At 49.7% G+C, this 19,266-nt stretch overlaps 1 pseudogene; it reads right to left on the bottom strand.

Annotated features, from left to right (window-relative positions):
• Nucleotides 1-6,487: 6,487 nt before the first annotated feature.
• Nucleotides 6,488-18,888, bottom strand: LOC144253321 (uncharacterized; annotated as a pseudogene).
• Nucleotides 18,889-19,266: the final 378 nt, after the last annotated feature.

The following is a 19,266-nucleotide window of genomic DNA, read 5'->3' on the forward strand; positions in this document are numbered from 1 at the left end:
TTAGGGCGATGGTCCATTGTGAGAGAGAGGGAGGTTTGCAAGAAGACTTCAGAGAGGCTGCAGAGATGGTAACTTCACACGTGATGGGAGATGGGTCGGGTGAATGCACACGCAGGTTCCCAAGAAAGGATTTGAAATACCACACAAGGTAAAAAAAAAAAAAGTCTGTAGCCTGGGGGAAACTGTTATGCTTGAATTGGGACCCCCAAAAGACCACCAGAGACCACGATCGATGTCAGCAGCAAAGAGGTGTTTATTGCGAGCTAGCTCGGTCCTCTGCGCACACACACAGCAACTGGTGACGCTGAGAGGCCCCGAGCCCAGGGTTTGCAGCAGTTTTATACATTCTTTGGAGAAGGCAGGGACCCCCACATACATCATAGCATCTCCTAGCAAATCATCACACACCGAGGGAAAATCACATAACAACTCTAAACATGATCAGCGTATCAAGTGGCAGGAAAGAACCTGGAAAGGATTATTGGTTAGTTCAAGGGGTTGACGCACTTAAAATTGATTGGTTTAAACCGTGAGGGTGTCGCAAGGGGGGTACGTGCCAAGCTGCAGGGCTTCTAGTTTAGATACTGGTCACCACACCTAGGTGGGGGCCATCTGGAATTTCAGATATTTCCATATCTTGGCCTCTCTTAGGTGATCACCATCTGCGGCTTTGCCGAGAACTGTTTCCACAGAGCTTTTCTGTGGTATCTTCCTGACTTTAGGACTGCAGTAGGTCAGAGGTTAAGTTTCAGAGCAAAATGAGGTCCCAAGTAGAATGAGCTTGCTTAGGTCTTTCATTCCCCCATTTCTTTTTGGGTACCTTGGAAGCCAATCATGGGTTCCTCTGAGTGAGCTTATAGGATTCAGTTCTATTATCTCTGTCTAGGGGCTGATATTGGGACCGTAACACCATTAACTGGACTGTATTGATTCTTTCCTTTACAAAGGCTGCAAACTTATTTATAATACAGGGTCCTACTATTAGGGCAAGCATAATTACAAGTAAGGGTCCAACCAAAGCTGAAATTAAAGTTGTGAGCCAGGGGGAATAGTCAAACCATGATTCAAACCATCCCTTCTGTCGCTCTCTCTCTTTCCTCCGCTTCTCCAATCCTTCCTGTACTTTGGCTATTGATTGTCTGATTACCCCGGAATGGTTAACGTAAAAACAACATTCTTCCCCCAGCGCTGCACAAAGTCCTCCTTGTTGAAAAAAGACTAAGTCTAAGCCCCTTCGATTTTGAAGCACGACTTCTGCAAGGGATGCATGTGATTCCTCCAAATGTTTCACCTGTCTCTGTAGTTCTTGGATGTCCTCATCTATGGCTTCCCTCAGACTGGAAAAATAGGAGCGCTGTTCAATCAGGGCCGTTGTTCCAGTCCCCACTCCGACTGCTCCTAACAGGGTTGCTATGGTTAATATGGCTGTAGCTACTTCTCTCTTTACCTTCCTTTGTAATTCCTTACTTTCTAATCTGAGTATCACTTCTTCTTCAGAGTGGTAAATTAATCTGGGTACAAGTTGAACCATAACACAAAATCCATGGGTACGGTTGAGCACAGCCGTGTGAGCACAGGGGGTCAGGCCTGTGTCACATGCCCACCAACTGTTTTCTGATGGTAATAGATAAGTCATTTGGGTGGGTAGAGGGGAAGTCTGATGGCATAAATGCTGCAGGGAGGGTGGAGGGTTTCCCACACAGCTGCCTTTTCCAATAACCTTCTCTAAGCTAAGTCCAGATTCCACTGGTTCCCAGCGGCAGTCCTGTACTTTGCTAGTCAGTGTGTAACTTCCTGGGAGAGCTATCCCCTCATAAAAGGGGAGTTGCATGTCATAACACATCCAACAGGACTCTGTCACCTGGGGTCGGGTTTTGTTTACAACATCATACGTTTTTAGCAGTAGTTTCCACAAGGGAGCTCCCAAGGCGTTCTCCCCTGAAATGCCGGGCACAACTAGGTGGGGCAGTTCAGGTGGAGAGTTTAGGTCCTTTTCTTCAGGGATCCTCTGGGTCGTCTTGGGTACTTGGGTACTTCTGGGCATAATGGGGGTATTAGCAGGTGGGATTGGGGTCAGGGCTTTGTTAGGTCTCACCACAGGGGGTACAATTTGGGTCTTTAAAACCTTGAGGGTGAAAATGAGTCCTCCACCACTGCCTCCTACCCGGTAAAGTCTTACTCCCCAGGACTTCCCTTGTTCCCATCCTCGTGCTTCTCTTCCTCCAGGAGTGAACCTGGCCTGGATCTTGGAATCCTGATTGTCGGGTCTGGAGAATTTGATCAAGTCACCTTTGGTGACCTTCCAAGCTCCAGATCCTCCCACACTGGTTTCACATCCCCACTGTTTACAATAGTATTCTGCAGAACTCCCGCATTCGGGGGGCCGGGACTCTCCGGGGCATATGTACCAGGTATCTATCTTACAGGGGGGCTTCCTTTCAGACATGTGGCTAGCAGAAATCACTGTCAAAGGGGTTTTCTTGGCTAATTGGCAGAGATCAAATTCTAACTCAGGAAACCATATCTGGGGTCCCTCCTGAGTCGCCAAGACTATGTTATGTCCAGTTGCTGGATTCTGGATTACCCAGGTCCACTTATATGGAAAATGGGGATTATTACAAAGAACAGTACTAATGTAAGCAAGACTAAGCAGCCAGCCTAATAACAGCATCCTAACTATAGGGTTTAAACGCCTTATCTTAAGTTTAAGAAAATTGTTCTTGTGGCGAGTAACTTGCCACTTGGAGTTCGGATCCGGAATGAAGTCGCTCCTCACGGAGGATGGGTCCGCTGGTTTTGCGTGAGAGGACTGGATCCAGGTGGCGAGTCCTTCAACCTTGAGAGCGGTGGGCGTCGTGAGGATCACGACGTAGGGTCCCTTCCAGCGAGGTCGCAGTGAGTCCTGTCGATGTCTCGTTATGTAGACCCAGTCTCCGGGATGGAAGCTGTGCGGCTGAGAAGGGGGTCCTGTCTCGTACAGAGCTTTGAGGTGGGGCCACACGTCCTGGTGGGCTTGTCCAGGGCTTTTAGGGAATGTAAGAGGTCAGAGTCATCAAATTCTACAGGCAGGTGTTCAGACAAGTAGGGGATTATAGGCGGGGGTATGCCAAACATAATTTCAAAGGGCGTGGCTCCTAATTTATAAGGGGAATTTCGTACCCTATACAGGGTGTAGGGAAGGAGGGCTACCCAGTCTCCGCCAGTCTCCATGGTCAATTTGGTCAGGGTCTCTTTTAGAGTTCTATTCATTCTCTCTATTTGTCCTGAACTTTGGGGTCTGTAAGCACAATGCAATTTCCAATCTGCCTCAAGAATAGACGTGAGTCCCTGACTTACCTTAGACACAAAGGCCGGTCCATTATCCGACCCTACCAAGACTGGGAAGCCATACCTGGGTAAGGTGTCTTCCAGCAACTTTTTAACTACTACTTGAGCCGTCTCATGCTTGGTTGGAAATGCTTCTACCCATCCTGAAAAAGTATTTATAAAAGCTAGAAGGTACTTATATCCATATTTGCCAGGTTTTACCTCAGTGAAGTCTACTTCCCGATAGGCTCCTGGTCTGTCTCCTCTTACCCGATTCCCAGGGTTGGTCGTGCTGTGGCCCGCATTCGTCAGCTGGCAGGCCTTCCAGGTAGCAATAATCTGCTGGATCTTGGAATTTGAATTTTTAATCTTTATCTTAGCATGCCTTAGTAGGTCCTGCATCTTTCTCTCACCCATGTGGGTGGAGCAATGCATTTTTTGTAAAATTCTGTTGCCTAATTTTTCAGGTATTATCACATGACTTCAGGAGTCTTGCCACCATCCATTAAGGCACTGAGTCACAGGCTGTCCTTTAATCCACTCTAAGTCCTCCTTGGAATATTGTGGCATTTCTGGTAGCTTCGGGGCCCGGGTCAGGCAGGTTTGGCTATCGTCACAGTCTCTCTTTGCATGGCTATTCCCGAGCGGTTCTATCCGCCAGATTGTTCCCTCTAGACACCATGTCCTTAGGTTTCTGATGTCCTGGACAGTGGACAATGGTCAATTTCTTAGGCAACCATAGGGCGGTAATGAGGGCCAATATCTCTTCTTTATTTTTTATAGTCTTTCCCTCGGCTGTCAGTAGCCCTCTTTCCTTATAGATGGCGCCATGTATGTGGGCCGTGGCAAAAGCACACTGGCTATCCGTGTACACAGTCAGCTTTTTGTCTTTTCCCAGCGTTAGTGCTTGGGTCAAGGCGATCAGTTCAGCTCTCTGGGCTGATGTTCCCGTTGGGAGGGGCTCAGCCCATACCACTTCAGTCTCTGTTACCACTGCCATACTTCAAACCTCTGACCTTGTTGAATGAAGCTGCTCCCATCTGTAAACCAGATAAGCAATGGCTGGTCCTTGAGGCCTTCTCTGATGCCATGGGCCTGCGCTAGGATCTGTGTGTCATGCAAGGGAGCCTCCAAATTGGGGTTGGGTAGCAGGGTCATGGGATTGAGAGCTGAGGGTGCCTGGAAGGTGATTCTGAGAGGGTTAAGTAACAGCCCTTGATAATGGGTGAGCTGGGCGTTGCTTAGCCCTCGGTCCAGGGGTTGCTTCAGGATTCCCTCAATGGCATGGGGGTGGTGATATGTAGTTCTTGTCCTCAGGTTAGTTTGTTGGCTTCTTTAACCATCAGGGCAGTGGCAGCTATCATCCTCAAGCAAGGTGGCCAGCCGGCCGCCACAGGGTCCAGCCTTTTTGACAAGTAGGCCACTGGCTTCTTCCAGGGACCCAGATACTGGGTCAGGACCCCTTTAACAACCCCCTTGCGTTCATCAATGTACAGATAGAATGGATTCGTGACATCGGGTAGTCCTAGAGCAGATGCGGACAGCAAAGCAGTCTTAATTTGATCGAAGGCTCTGCCCATCTCCGTGGTCCACTGGAAGGGCTGAGTTTCTTTCAAGCCTTCGTACAAAGGCCTGGATAATTCAGCAAACCCAGGTATCCACAGCCTGCAAAAGTCAGCCGATCCCAGAAACTCCCTTATTTGCTTTGGGGTCCTGGGTACAGGGATTTTTAAAACTGTTTTCTTCCTGCCTGTGTTAGCCAGCGTTGCCCGTCTTTTAACAGATACCCTAGGTATGTTACCTCAGGCTTGCAGATTTGAGCTTTCTTGGCTGAGGCTCGGTAACCTAGGTCCCCCAGGGTCTGCAACAGGACTCTGGTCCCTTTTAGGCACTCTTCTCTGGTCTGGGTTGCAACCAAAAAATCATCTACATACTATAAGAGAGTTAGCTCAGGGTGCTTCTCCCGGAACTCACCTAGGTCCTCATGGAGTGCTTCATCGAAGATAGTAGGAGAATTCTTGAAGCCTTGTGGGAGTCTGGTCCATGTTAGCTGTCCATCGATTCCTTTTTCCTTGTCTGACCACTCAAAGGCAAATAGTTGTTGACTCTTGGGGGCCAGGGGCAGACTAAAGAAGGCATCTTTTAGATCTAGTACTGTATACCATTGCCTTTCAGGTGGCAGGGAGCTCAGGAGGGTATACGGGTTAGGGACAGTGGGGTGAATGTCCATCACCCTTTTGTTTGCCTCCCTCAGGTCTTGGACTAGATGGTAGTCGTTCGACTGAGGCTTCCGAACACGCAGAAGCGGGGTGTTCCAGGCCAACTGGCAAGACCTCAGGACTCCCAAATCTAACAGTCGCCAAATATGGGGGGTGATTCCTGCTCGAGCTTCCACTGACACAGGGTATTGACGAACCCTAGCCGGGTCGGCTCCAGGCTTTAGCTCCACAAACACTGCCGCCGGTGTTTGGCCAGACCCATACCTCCTGTCTCCGCCCATGCCTCTGGGTACTCCTTTAGCCAATAGTCTGTATCCTGATTGCTGGGGACGGGTTGTTGGTACAGTCTATATTCATCCTCTAAGGTCACAGTCAGTACCTGAATAGGCTGCCCCTGACCATCAGAGACTGTAGTGCCTCTGGGTTGAAAGTGAATTTGGCTCCAAGTTTTGTGAGTAGGTCTCTTCCCAACAGCGGATAGGGGCAGTCAGGGATAACTAAGAACGAGTGGGATACCTGGCCCACACCTAGGTCCACTGTTCTTCGGGTAGTCCATGAATATTTGTTAATCCCTGTAGCCCCCTGTACCCAAGAAGTCTTTTTAGATAATTTTCCTTGCGGCTCCGTCAATATGGAGTGTTGAGCTCCAGTGTCCACTAGGAACTCGATTGAAGTCCCTTCCACCTGAGGAGTTACCCTGGGCTCGGGGAGGGGAGCCGAACCCCGACGCCCCTAATCTTCCTCTGTGTTAGTCACCAGTGCTGGGGTGCATCTAGGGGGACGGGGCTCTAGCCCCATTTCCTTTTTCTTAGGGCAATCCCTTGCCCAGTGACCTGTCTCCTTGCAGCAGGCACACTGGTCTCTACGCAGTCGCAGGCCGATAGGTCGGCGCTGCTCCTGCTCTTGATCTCTGCCCCAGTCCCCCGAGCTTTGCCTCCTTTCCATTCCTTGCACTGCTGCTACTAACACCCTTGTGTTTCCCTGTCCTCAGGAGCATCCCTATTTTTATAGACTCTCTGTGCTGTGGCCAAGGGATCCTGAACACTCTTACCCTCTAGATTCTCTGGCTTCTGTAGTTTCCTTTTAATATCTGGAGCTGCCTGATGAACAAAAGCCTTTACTACTGCTGCCTGATTCTCCGGAGCCTCTGGATCCATTGGGGTAAATTGTCTAGAGCCTTCCGTTAACCTTTCTGGGTAGCTAGCAGGCAACTCCTGTTCCCCTTGTGTTACTGTATAAACTTTAGCCAAATTAGTTGGTTTTCGGGCCGCAGCCCGGAGACCCGCCATTAGAGACTGGCGACAGACCTGGAGCCTCCCCCTACCTTCTGCCGTGTTGGGGTCCCACTTGGCTGCGGGTGGCCTGCTCAAGGGAAAAGCAGCATGAATCAGGTCAGGGTTGGCGGTAGGTTGCCCGTCATCTCCAGGGACCAGTTTCCTGGCCTCTGTCTGGAAGATGCGGAGCAGTTGGTGGCAGTCATCCCAGGTGGGCTGGGGAGTCAACAGAACACTGTCCAGGAGAGAGGTTAGACTCTTGCGTTGTCAGAGTAAGGGGGGTTTGATTCTTCCAATTGTAGAAATCCCTAGAGGAGAAGGGCCAGTACCGAAGTCTAGGGTTCCCGGCCTCGTCAGGGGCCCTATCTCCCTGAGAGGCAAGACCATGGTGGTATCAGGAGATGGAGCAGGGGACAGGGCGCGTTGGGCTCGCCCTCGGGTTCCCCCTGCTGGTCCTTCCAGTGCCCCATCTGCTCTTATTGCTCCTCCCCCTGCACCCCCCTCATCTAGCCAGTTAGTGGGGTGCACATAGGGAGGGGACTCGGATTCCAAGAGAAGCGGGTCGTCGCCCCCTTGGAGGACTGGATAGAGGGGGGCTGAGGGTAGGGTAGGTCCCAGGGTTTGTGGCCCAGGATCGACCTCTTTTGCCACAAAAATGTCGGCCTCATGTGCCACATGTAAAAAGGGAGTTAGCCAATTAGGGGGGTCCTCGAGTAAGTCCATCCACACTAAGATATAAGGAATCGGACCTGGAGGTCCCTCTTTTTTCGGTTGAAAAATCACCTTCTTTACTTGCAGGACTGCACTTTTGCAAAGGTCCCCTCTGGCGGCCACCCTACACCAAAGGTGGGCCCCTCGGCAGAACAGAGAGTTACTAGCTTTCTTTTCTTTATCTCTATTCCCAAATTACGTCCTCTTGCCCTAACGTCTGTAAAATGGCCAGTCAGTACAGTCAAAGGAGTAGTCTGAGTTTGTCCCTTGACTAGGTGAAAAGAGAAAACAGCTACAATCATTAACAAAATCAAGATTGTAACAGACAGACAGCAAATGTTGACTGTGAGCACCCTGAGGCCGTTTCAAAGAGGATTTCAGAAGGCAGAGTAGATCTTCCGCTGCCCGCTCCCCTGGTGGCCTGCGACCTGTAAAAATTCTGAGGGGGATTAGCTCCCTTGCCAGGGTGTTGGGTGGAGGCGGACAGGACAATACAAACGCAGGCAACACAAAATTCGCAGCGCGGTGTGGATTGATACCCAGAAACTAAAAGCAGAGGCGGATGGAGGAACTGTCAATTACAAAATACTTTACCAAATACTTCACAAAATACTTTACTAAAGGCAATCCACTCAGAACCCAGAAAGGGGCTGGGGACGTCTCCCACACACCCCGTCGGCTGCCCTTCGGTGCGTCCACAACACAGACCTGTGCCGACCTCACAACACAGAACCTGCAGGCAACCCGAGTACAGAGACCTACAGATCGGCAGTGCCTTCACTTACCGGCTGGGTTCTCATCACCTCTCGATCGGGGTGTCTGGGTAGGCTTGTGAGGGGGATCCCGGATGAGTCCCCATATGTTAGGCTCGAATTCGGGACTCCCAAAGACCACCAGAGACCACGATCGATGTCAGCAGCAAAGAGGTGTTTATTGCGAGCTAGCTCCGTCCTCCGCGTGCACACAGCAGCTGGTGACGCTGAGAGGCCCCGAGCCCAGGGTTTGCAGCAGTTTTATACATTCTTTGGAGAAGGCAGGGACCCCCACATACATCATAGCATCTCCTAGCAAATCATCACACACCGCGGGAAAATCACATAACAACTCTAAACATGATTAGCGTATCAAGTGGCAGGAAAGAACCTGGAAAGGATTATTGGTTAGTTCAAGGGGTTGACGCACTTAAAATTGATTGGTTTAAACCGTGAGGATGTCGCAAGGGGGGTACGTGCTAAGCTGCAGGGCTTCTAGTTTAGATACTGGTCACCACACCTAGGTGGGGGCCATCTGGAATTTCAGATATTTCCATATCTTGGCCTCTCTTAGGTGATCACCATCTGCGGCTTTGCCGAGAACTGTTTGCACAGAGCTTTTCTGTGGTATTTTCCTGACTTTAGGACTGCAGTAGGTCAGAGGTTAAGTTTCAGAGCAAAATGAGGTCCCAAGTAGAATGAGCTTGCTTAGGTCTTTCAAAACATGGGGCCTGAGACCAGTCACCTGGTTCACTCTGACCCGGCACAGCAGGTCCCCGTGGACACCTTGATGTCATGAATACAGATAATCCCCAAAAGCTTTCCCCTGTGAGGCAACAGCCAGGCCTGTGTAACTGAAGCGACCAACGTCCTGAGCTATTCTTTTCCACCCAGGCAATTGGAACTACCCGTTTTCTGCCCCTTCCTTCTTCTGGTGGGATTTATTCTAGGGGGGGGGGGCTTTACCACTGAGCTACACCCCCAGGCTTTTTAATGTTTTATTTTGAGACAGGGTCTCACTAAGTTGCTCAGGCCCTTGCTGAGTTGCTGAGGCCAGCCTTGAACTTGCAATCCTCCTGCCTTAGCCTCCTGGGTTGCTGGGACCCTAGGCCTGCACCACACCCGGCTACACCTCCTTCTTATTCTTTTCTTATTTTATTTATTTTTTTATTAATCTATAAAAATCCGATTCTGTAGTCTGGATAAGTGTTTTCACAGAGGCCTGTGTGGTAGAGGCCTGGTTGCCCATGCATGGCATTTTTGGGAGGCATGGCTCACTGGAGGGAAGTGAGGTAAGTGGGAGCATGCCTGAAAGAGGGCTACTGAGACCGAAGCCCTCTCCTATTTCCCTTTTTCCTGGCCATGAGGTAAACAGGCTTCTTCCACCATGTGTTCCCATTATGATGTCCTGCTTTGCCACAGGTCCAAAGGAATTAGTTCAACTGACCATAAACTGAAACCTCTCAAACTGTGAATCCAAATAAACCTTTTTTTTTTTTTTTTTAGTTATACATGGACACAATATCTTTATTTTGTTTATTTATTTATATGTGGTGCTGAGGATTGAACCCAGGGTCCCACACGTGCAAGGCAAGCGCTCTACTGCTGAGCCACAACCCCAGCCCCCACTTTTCTTCTTTTTAAGCTGACCATCTTAGGTATTTTGTTACAGCAACAGGAAGCTGACTAACACCTAGACCCTTAAGATGCCTTTTCAGGAGCACTTATTCTGGGCAACTAGAGTTTGTGTCTTCTTTTTGGGTCATAATCTTTATTTGAGCTCATATAAAGTCTATTCTCACTCAAGTGTCTTTCAACTTGTCTAAAAGTTGACCTTTTTGGTGACCATGAAGGAAACTCAAAGTGACTCTTTAGGCTTTTCCAGGTGGCTCTCTCTGAACTCAGCCCGTGTTACCAGAAATCAAACCCATTGTGTTCTCAGATGCTAGGGGTTTAGCTGGAAGCTGGGGTGAGTCCTCTCAGGATCCCGAGTTTCCCACATTTTTGTTCGAGACTGTGCATTATTTGAGCTGTTTTCTGACTCTATGTGAGAATTAGGAGCAGGGTTCTATCTCTAAGCATGGCTACTATTTTCTACCTTCCTCTGCAGAAGGCTCAGGTCACAGATGAAGGAGTGCTGTTTTGGCCGATGATAGGTCAGGTCTCAGATGAGGGCAGGGTTGCTCACCATTAAGGGTCTAAAGTCTTTGTCTTGATTTAGTGCAATTGTGAACTGCAGTTGCTGTTTTGCGTTGTGTTTTGGATCTCCCTTGACTGTGACCAAGCTAGCTGTTAAGCCTGACCCAGTGAAAACACGTGAGCGCAATCTTGCTAGGAAGTGGTGTGTGTGTGTGTGTGTGTGTGACAGACAGACAGACTGCTCCCTCCAGGATGAGAGGGCGCTCTAGACAAGTAGCACCTGAACAGTGCAGTGGCAGTGTCAGGACATTGGTGTCAGGCAATGACCTCATAGGGACGGCCACCAGCAGAACAACATCATCATCATCATCATTATTATCATTATTATTATTTTTGTACTGGGGACTGAACTCAGGGGCACTTGGCCACTGAGCCACATCTCCAGCCCTGTTTTGTATTTTATTTAGAGACAGGGTCTCACTGAGTTGCTTAGCACCTCGCCATTACTGAGGCTGGCTTTGAACTCGTGATTCTTCTGTAATCCCGAGCTGCTGGGATTACCGGCAAGGGCTAGTCACCCAGCACCCTGAGCACTCTGTTTCACTTAAGATAACCATGTTTCCAAGACACATCAAAGGACAAAAGTGACTTGCCAGGTTTCTGTTCTCGAGACTAAAAGGCACAGGGGTCACTCTAGTTAAACTGGGCTAACTGGGCCGCACGAAATAACCACACAAGAGACACAAATACCTTTTTCTTTGGGGTCGCTGTGACGGCTCCTCTGACCTTAAGGGTCCGCAGAAAGAGTGAGAGAGAGCGCGCACACGCTGACCCCTTTTATTGAGGAGAAGCTATTCAAATGAGGCAAGGGGTCAGGTTTCAGGGGGCTGAGTCTATCTTCATGATGTCCACTGTCAGCAGGTTGACTGACACCTGGGTAGGCCACACCCAAGGGCACAGTAAGAGGGGACACACACAAGGCACTTCCATGGAAGATTCTATCCTAAACAGGGCAAGGGGTTCTATTACAAAGGAACAGGTGAGCATAGCTTCACCCATGGGGCTGTAGCAAGACACACCCATTTCTGTGACTGAGCGCTTCAGCACTCAGCTGGGGAGTGTAACTCGGTCACCCCTAAGGTTGGCCTCCCACAGTGACTCACAGGTGATTCCATGAGAAATAAGGCTCAGCAGCAGCACCCCTAACCTGACACTCTGTCCCAGTGGGTCACACCTCATAGGACTGTAAATTATGGGGAGTCTCTCATCAAAGGCTGAGTCTTCGCTTAACACCTCCAGCTGGCTTTACATATAACACTATGCAGCTAAACTCCAAAGCCAAGAGGCGAGATCTTTTGAAATTCTAAAATTGGTATATATTTGCACATTTAATTGGGAAAAAAAACCTCAGTTTTAAAACCAAACAAAAGATAAGGTTTGTTTTTCAAAGATGCATACACTCTTCTAAAAGCAGGTCAGAAAAAGATTGCCTGCCTCCAAATGGTAAATCAAAAATTAGCAGAGGTCATCTCTGAACTTAAAATCTTCTAAAGCTACTAGACTTTCTCACACAGCAGCGGCTACTGCAGCTCCCGGGTGGGCGAGGGTTTAGGATTTGGTGGTCAGCATTGTGGTCTGGATTCAGTTCCTGGCCAAGAAACTGTGACGCTGTCGTACACCTTGTTTGCACCAGAGGACAACCACCATCTGCCCAGCACAACCAGAATGCTCAAATGGATAAATAAATTATGTTGATAACAATGATCACCTGTGAAGTTAGCAGATTAACTCAGAGGCACAGGGACGCATGGGTGTTTCAAACTCATATCAGAAAAACCAGGCCCTTGAGCTTATCCAACACACCTGCTGTAACCCCATCAGCTGAAACCGGAAAAGCAGCAGCACCCAAGACTGGTTGTGGTGGTACATGGTGCACACTGACCCATCATCAGACCATCCAGTGAACGCACGGGGAGGTCAACAGGTGATGTTCCATCTCTCTGCTTGACGTGGCCTGCCAACATCCTGGGTTCTGCTCTGACAGCCCTGTGACCTGAACCAGTTCTTCTTGGGCTGGTTCATAGTCTCATCTGGTCGCCTGCTGCAGTGACTGTTCTGCATTTGCATCTGCTCTCTGCCCTTGCTCTCCCTGAAACTCCGTGGCCACCTTAGCCCTGCCTTAGCCTTCCTGAAACCTACACCCAGCATTGTGTGAGTGTGAGCACGACTTGAGGTTATAGATATTAGCAATTAAGAATAAAATTGGAATAAAAGAACTTGTGATTGCTTCGGTTGTGACACCAAACGAATTGTGAGTATTTTGGGGAATTAAAGCTGACGAAAGTGACATGGCCTGTGAGCTTATTGTTATTCAATAAATATGACACTGTGGAAAGACTCACCTGCCTGGTCTATGTGGGTGACACGGCTCCTCTCCACAGTCTGCTAGGCTTCTTTTTCTCTTGTCCCATCTACACGGATACATCTGCTCAGTGGGAATCTCTTATAAGTTCAACATGCACCTTTCCTTCTCTCTAAAGGGGGAGACGTTTTCAAACTTAGAGGTAGCCCAGCAATTGTGATGCCCAGTCTTAGACTTCTACCATGAGCCTCTGTAGTGCCTTCTCAAAAATCTAAAACCTGTGATAAATTAAAACAAGCAGAGCTTTGAAAAATTCTGAGGATGCTTTCCCAAGCCAGCCAGTCAAGAAAACGCTCTTGGCTCTAATCATTAAACGGCAGGTACCTAGACGGACTTATGTCCATCAACTAAACTGACAACTTTCTAGCATTTTAACTAGCTATTTATAAAATAAATGTATAGCTATAAACTCTTTGTAAAATAAATGTATAGCTATAAAGGAAATTTCCATTCATCAGGGGACTTCTTCTCTATAGCAAACTCTTGTAATAGGGAAAGACATTAATTTATCTCTGTGTAACAAGCCTCACCTCTTATCATTTTCTCAACTTGGTCTTCACCCTTCTTTGTCTCAGCAAATAGTGGTATTTAGAGCTAAGTCCTGTTTCTTTAAAAATGTAAAAATTCCTACCTTCTTTCAGCAAAGTGTCATACTTTAAAATGCACATTTAGGGTTGCCTAGCGTGGTGGGCAGGCCAAGTCCTGCTCTGAGCTACTCCACGGTATGTAGAACAGCATTTTCAGGCTGTGCCCAAACCTTGGATCCTCCATTTTGAAAAGCAGTAGTTTGCCACAGTTACTCCATCTCAAGTTCAGGTGCCGAGACGGAATGACTCCGCGCCTTGTTTGCACAAGGAAAAAGCCACCATCTGCCTGGCGCAACCACAGGGCACACGTTGATAAATACCTTAATCACGCTGTGGTGGCCATCCCACTGCCCTCCCCCAGCTTCTCTTCAGGGAACCTGATTAATTAACATGGGTCCCTCTCTGTGGGGTTGTAAACAGCTATCTCCAGGAGCCCCACCACTCTCTCTTGCTTTGTAAACTTCCTGGGTCAGGCTTTCACAGCCAGAGATAGATGCCTGTGAACTCCTTAGAAGTCTAGCCATGTCACTTAATTGCTAGTATAATTTTTTTTGGGGGGGGGCAGGGGGTACCAGGGATAGAACTCAGGAGCACTTGACCACTGAGTCCCAACCCCAGCCCTATTTTGTATTTTATTTAGAGTCAGGGTCTCACTGAGTTGCTTAGTGCCTCACTTTTGCTGAGGCTGGCTTTGAACTTGTGATCCTCCTGCCTCAGTCTCTGAACGGCTGGGATTACAGGCCACCATGCCCGGCTGCTAGTATAAATTTTAGCTCACTTTGCCAATCAACTGTTGCCTCAGCTATAACCTTGTAGGCTTATTCTTAGAACTATAGCTCTTAGGGAGATAAACTCAAATCATCTTGAGTTACTGCTGCCTGTGGGAAAGGACACTTCATGATAACACTCTCAGGTGTTTTACTGTCTTGTTCTGTACCTGTGAACCACTTACCGTAAAATTTCTGTATAGTCTTTGGCCATGAAGTTCAAGAATTCCAACCCACCAGTGTTGTACTGGTTAAAGAATGATGTCAAAATCTCTTATAAAGAAATTTGGTAGAACTTCAGAGTGCTAGCTCATCCAGGTTGGCAGGCGTAAATAAACATGAGTTCTCCAACCCTCCCTGGGGTGCTTGGTCTCTTGCGGAGCTATTTTCCCCTAACAATTCTAATAACAATGACCACCTGTGAACTCGTGGGTGGATGCCCAGGCCTATCAAACTCACATTGGGAAACCAGGCCTAGGAGCTAATCAAATACATCAGACCACCCCAATGAAGCAATGCCCTCACTTGAGACCCATAAAGGGAGGTGTACCCCTAGACTGGACTTGGTGGCACCCTGGCCCCGTAACCTGGTCACTCCTTCAGAGCCTTAACCAGGAAAATCGCCACAGCTGCAACCTCCAAATCTCTGTCCTTGAGCTACAGCAGAGTGCAGTGTCTCCTGCCCTTGACGACCATGCAAGTCCCACTCCAAGCTGACATCGCAAACTGATGACATGGCTCCCTGTCCATGAGCCACGTAGTCAGCCCACTAATCCCCACTGAAAAGGCGGGTGAAGCCCTAGTGGAGCTGCAGAGTGGTGGCCCAGGCAGGCTGGGGCCAGGCGGCGAGCATGGCCACAGAGCCCACCCTGCTGCACAGGCCTGAGAGAGGCTTGGTGGGCCAGGGCACGCCAGCCTCTTACCCCATGGTGGCTGGTCGGAGCCAGTGGGGACATGCACTCCAGGCAGTGCTGCATCCACAACCTGAGGATCTCAACCTTCCACTTCCTGAGGAGCTGGGGGAGGAGGCGGGCGGGGATGGGAGTGAATGGAAGACCTGATGAAAGTTCAGATTCAGCCAGTAGGGGCTGGGGGAGTGGCTCAGTGGTAGAGCACTTGCCTACCATGTGCGAGGCTCTGGTTTTGATTCTCAGCAATGCATATATTTAAATAAAATAAAGTTCCAGTGACAACTAAAAAAAATAAAATAAAATAAAATTGAGGCTTGGCCTCCTTTCTCTTAAAAAAAAAAATGAGAGTTGACCAATACCAAACCCTGATCAGCATAAATCTGGACCAATTGTGTTGATCCAAGTGCTATATAAACCCACAGATTAGCACAGTCAAGCGGCAACCCCTACCTGGTTGCCTCTGACCTGTGGGGGTTCTATTGCTAATCACACTCAAATATATCCTACTTTTACATTCACTCATCTTTGTGGATTTCATTCTTCAAATTTGGGAGACAAGAACCCAGAAAGAAGAAATTGGCAGTGAGTCGGGGGGTCTGCTGCAACACTGAGGGCACAGCCCCCTAGTTAGAGCTGCAACTCTGCACATGCAGACGCCACCCAACAGCAGAGGCAGGGAAACTCCAGTGTCACTGACAGTCCAAGCTGACACTGTGGAAGTGCCCCTGACCTGGGCTCTCCTGCTGGCCGGCTTCAGGAGCAGGGGCACTCCTAAGGGCAGGAGTTCAGATCATTCTTTTGCAGGTTATCATTATCATTCTGCTTTTGCCTTGTTTAAATTGTTTTTGTGTATCCCAATGCTTCAGGACTGTGGGAGAAATTATGGGGGCCCAATGACTGAACACGTCAAGAATTTGTCACCTGTCTGTGATTGCACCCCACACACCTGAGAGTCCATGTTGGGGTCTACGGTTCAGCCCTGGCCTTGTAACTGCAGCCTGCTCTCTCCTTCCTACATGGGATGCCACTACCTAGGAATGAGCCTTTCTAGCCGCCTGGGACCTTCGGCTCTTGTCCCTTGAGGACCCTCTATCAGTCACCAGTGCTTGACAGAGAGTGATTCTGATCAAAAGGGGGAAATGAGAAAGGATTTTAAAACATCCTAAATATGAGGTCACAAAATTCTTTAGCCCAGAGGAAACATGAGGCACGGGACTCCAGTCCCCTGGGTCATGCTGACCCAGCAGGGCAGGTTTCTATGGACGCCCTGATGCCAATAATATGGTAAATGACAGTAGCCAAATGCATTTCCTGCTTAGTGTGACTCTTGCCTAGGTTACAGAACGTGAGAGACCCACGAGCATCCTGTGCTATTCTGGTCAACCAACAAGATTGTAACAAAGGGTTTGCTGCAAACTCCTTGTTCTTTTTTTAATCTGTAAAAACTCAGACCTCTTGGGTGCCATTTGGGGAGACTTGCTCTGGGCCAACTAGAATTTGCATTTTCTCTCCAGGTGGCCATCCTCATTTTGGTTTTAATAAATTCTTTGTTCTCCTACTCAGAGTGGCTAGACTGGCTTTTTAGGTTGACACTCACTAGTGGCGTGGACATAGTGAGGCCCCTGAGGGTTTGCCAATGGCGCACGCCCGTGAACTTAGATCACGTGCCTGGCTCACAGTCGCCAGGCAGTAGAGGCCTTCTGGATGAAATACAAATAAATCCAGGGTCAGGGGACATTCTATAATTCCCTGTCCTTCTGGGTCTTCCTTCAAACAGTAGAATCCTAAATGCCTTAAGGACATAAAGGATGCTTCCCCAAAGGCTCATGATCTGAGTTTTGGTCAGGCATCTCCAAAAATTGCTTCGGCTCTTCCTTCTGGGTTGGTCGGAGTGAAAATTTGTGGCAAAAGTTTACAGTAAGACAGGACTTGCTAATCTCTCTCCAACAGACCTGGAGTTTGGGGGGATGTCTTTCAGGGCGAAATGTACATATGGGAAAAATTGGGCACACAGCCCCTGTCAGTAGGAGGCCAGCCAGTGGGTGTGCTGAGGCTTAGTCTGGGGGAAAGAGGCCTGTGGCGGCCCTTCGGGCAGTCACAGTGGAGGGGCAGCACCCATTTCAGACCAGCGGGGAGAGTCAGTGGCTGAAAGACTCAGGCCTCATACAGAGTCAGAGAAAGCCTTGGAAGAAATAGGTGTGCTCACAGCTCAGCGACGGCCATTCTTGATTGGGGCCTAGGCTTTATCAAACATGTGCAGATGCCTCATTTACTAGGCAGCTGCGTGGTGGGGAAAAGCATTCTCTGGAAAATGGGAGGAAGTGAAAAGGGGTGCTGGGGCAGCCACCGTCCCTGGCCTTTCCCCGCTGGGGATCAGACCGGCTTACTTTGCAAAGCAGCCAATGCACTCTCCATTTTCCTGAGCTGCAAATGCACCTCCGGACTCCATCAAGGCTGTTTGCCTGGATCATAAACCCCAGGAAGTCCAGAGCCAGGGCTGCCGACCCCTCACTTGCCTCCTTGGAGCTGAGCACATGTGGGTCCCCAGATGCCCCTCCTTACTTTACCTGGCTCATCGGTCCCCGTTGGGGCAGACATAGTGGCTTCTTTCAAATTCCCTGATGCTTGTAGTTTGCTCGCCATATCTGTGGTCTGAATCCTAGCCTGTGGGGGACACAGAAATAGAACAGAGAGGAAGCGGGCCTCCTGGGTGACTTTCCTCCTCCCTTGTACGGGGCCTGGTTCAGCTGGGGCCTCAAGGTGGGGCGAGCATCCTGTGGCAGGGAGATCACCTTGGTTGATACCCTAGGGGTTTCTTTTTTCTTTCTTTCTTTTTTTTTTTCCAGCAGAGCGGTGAAGGGAGGAAGAGTGTAGAGTCTAGTGTCCTGAACTGATTCAATTTCTGCTGAGGAAGGAGCGCACGTGCACCCTGCCAGGCTCTGTGGACCCCGTGGACAGCAGCTGGCCGTGGGACAGGGCTCTGCTGGCCTCCTGTGCTTTGGTTGCCCTTGGTGAGTGAGGTGAGTCTACCTGGAGCCTTCTCAGAGAGTGAGAAGGGCCCCTGCCCCCTGTCTGTGGCTAGAGTAGCTGTCACTTTCCCTGCTCCCTGGGATCCCTGCTATTCCCCTCTGGGCAGGACCGGTCAGGCCTGAGCCAGCTTCAGGTCATGAGTGAAACCTGCTCATAGGACTGGGCTGGCTCACGGGTTGTGCCCTGGGAGGGGGGTACATTTCAGAGGCCTTTTGGAAGCCCCTAGGCGGTTGCACAAACTGATTCTCCCGAACAGAACTGAACCGTACCTGGCACTCCTCTGTCACGCCTCTGAGACTCTGGAAAGGCCGATCACCTTGGGAGAAGGGACAGCAAGGAGAGGCTCGCTTAGCTCTAAGGCATGAGTGATCAACATTGGGTCCTTTCCTAAGAGCAGAGGAGATGTTTAGGGGAGCAGGATGTTTTGTGCTCCTAGGGAGAGGACCTAGGGCAGGGGATGCAGAGAGGGGCTGAGGAACCACCTCTGGCCAGTGTGGGGCAGGAGTCTATGACACAAAATCCCATACCTGGGCTGGAGTTGGTGACTTAGCACCTCACTTTCTGACGTTTGTACCAGTGTCAATGAGTGAAGGTCAGGAGACAATAGCTGGGAGGGCAGATGGGCTCTTGGGGCTCATGAGCTTGGTGGCCCCTGTTTTAGGTTCATGTGGCTGTCTAGTCCTTGCCAACCTCCTAGACCACGGCTGCCGTGACAACCCCACCCACTCCTCCTTGGGTATGACGTCTGTGGCCTCCAGCAGGGCCAACATCCTGAGTACGGGCTTTGTGCCAAATACAGAGGAAAGGAAGAAGACCAGGACAGTGCGTCAGGGGCTCAGGCCTGCTGGGGGCCGACGTGTGATGACTGCACGGAGTCCCCAGCAAGGGCCAAGTCAGCACCAAGGGCGCGGGCTCCATGCATGCTGCGGAGGTGGGAGGAGGGGCACTTAGCAGGCTCCAGGGGACGCAGTGAGTGGTAGTGAAGGGGACAGAGGCACACCAGGCTGAGGAAGCAGGGGTGGTACTGAGCGCACTGAGGACCTGGCAGGGCTGAGGCTGGGAAGTGATGTGTCCTGTGCTTAGGAGCCAGCCCCAAACCTTTGCCCTGAGAGCCCTGAAGAAGTCAAGAAAAAGACTCACAAATTCCC

The sequence above is a fragment of the Urocitellus parryii genome, chromosome 2 (genome assembly GCF_045843805.1).
Source record: "Urocitellus parryii isolate mUroPar1 chromosome 2, mUroPar1.hap1, whole genome shotgun sequence".
Taxonomy (NCBI): domain Eukaryota; kingdom Metazoa; phylum Chordata; class Mammalia; order Rodentia; family Sciuridae; genus Urocitellus; species Urocitellus parryii.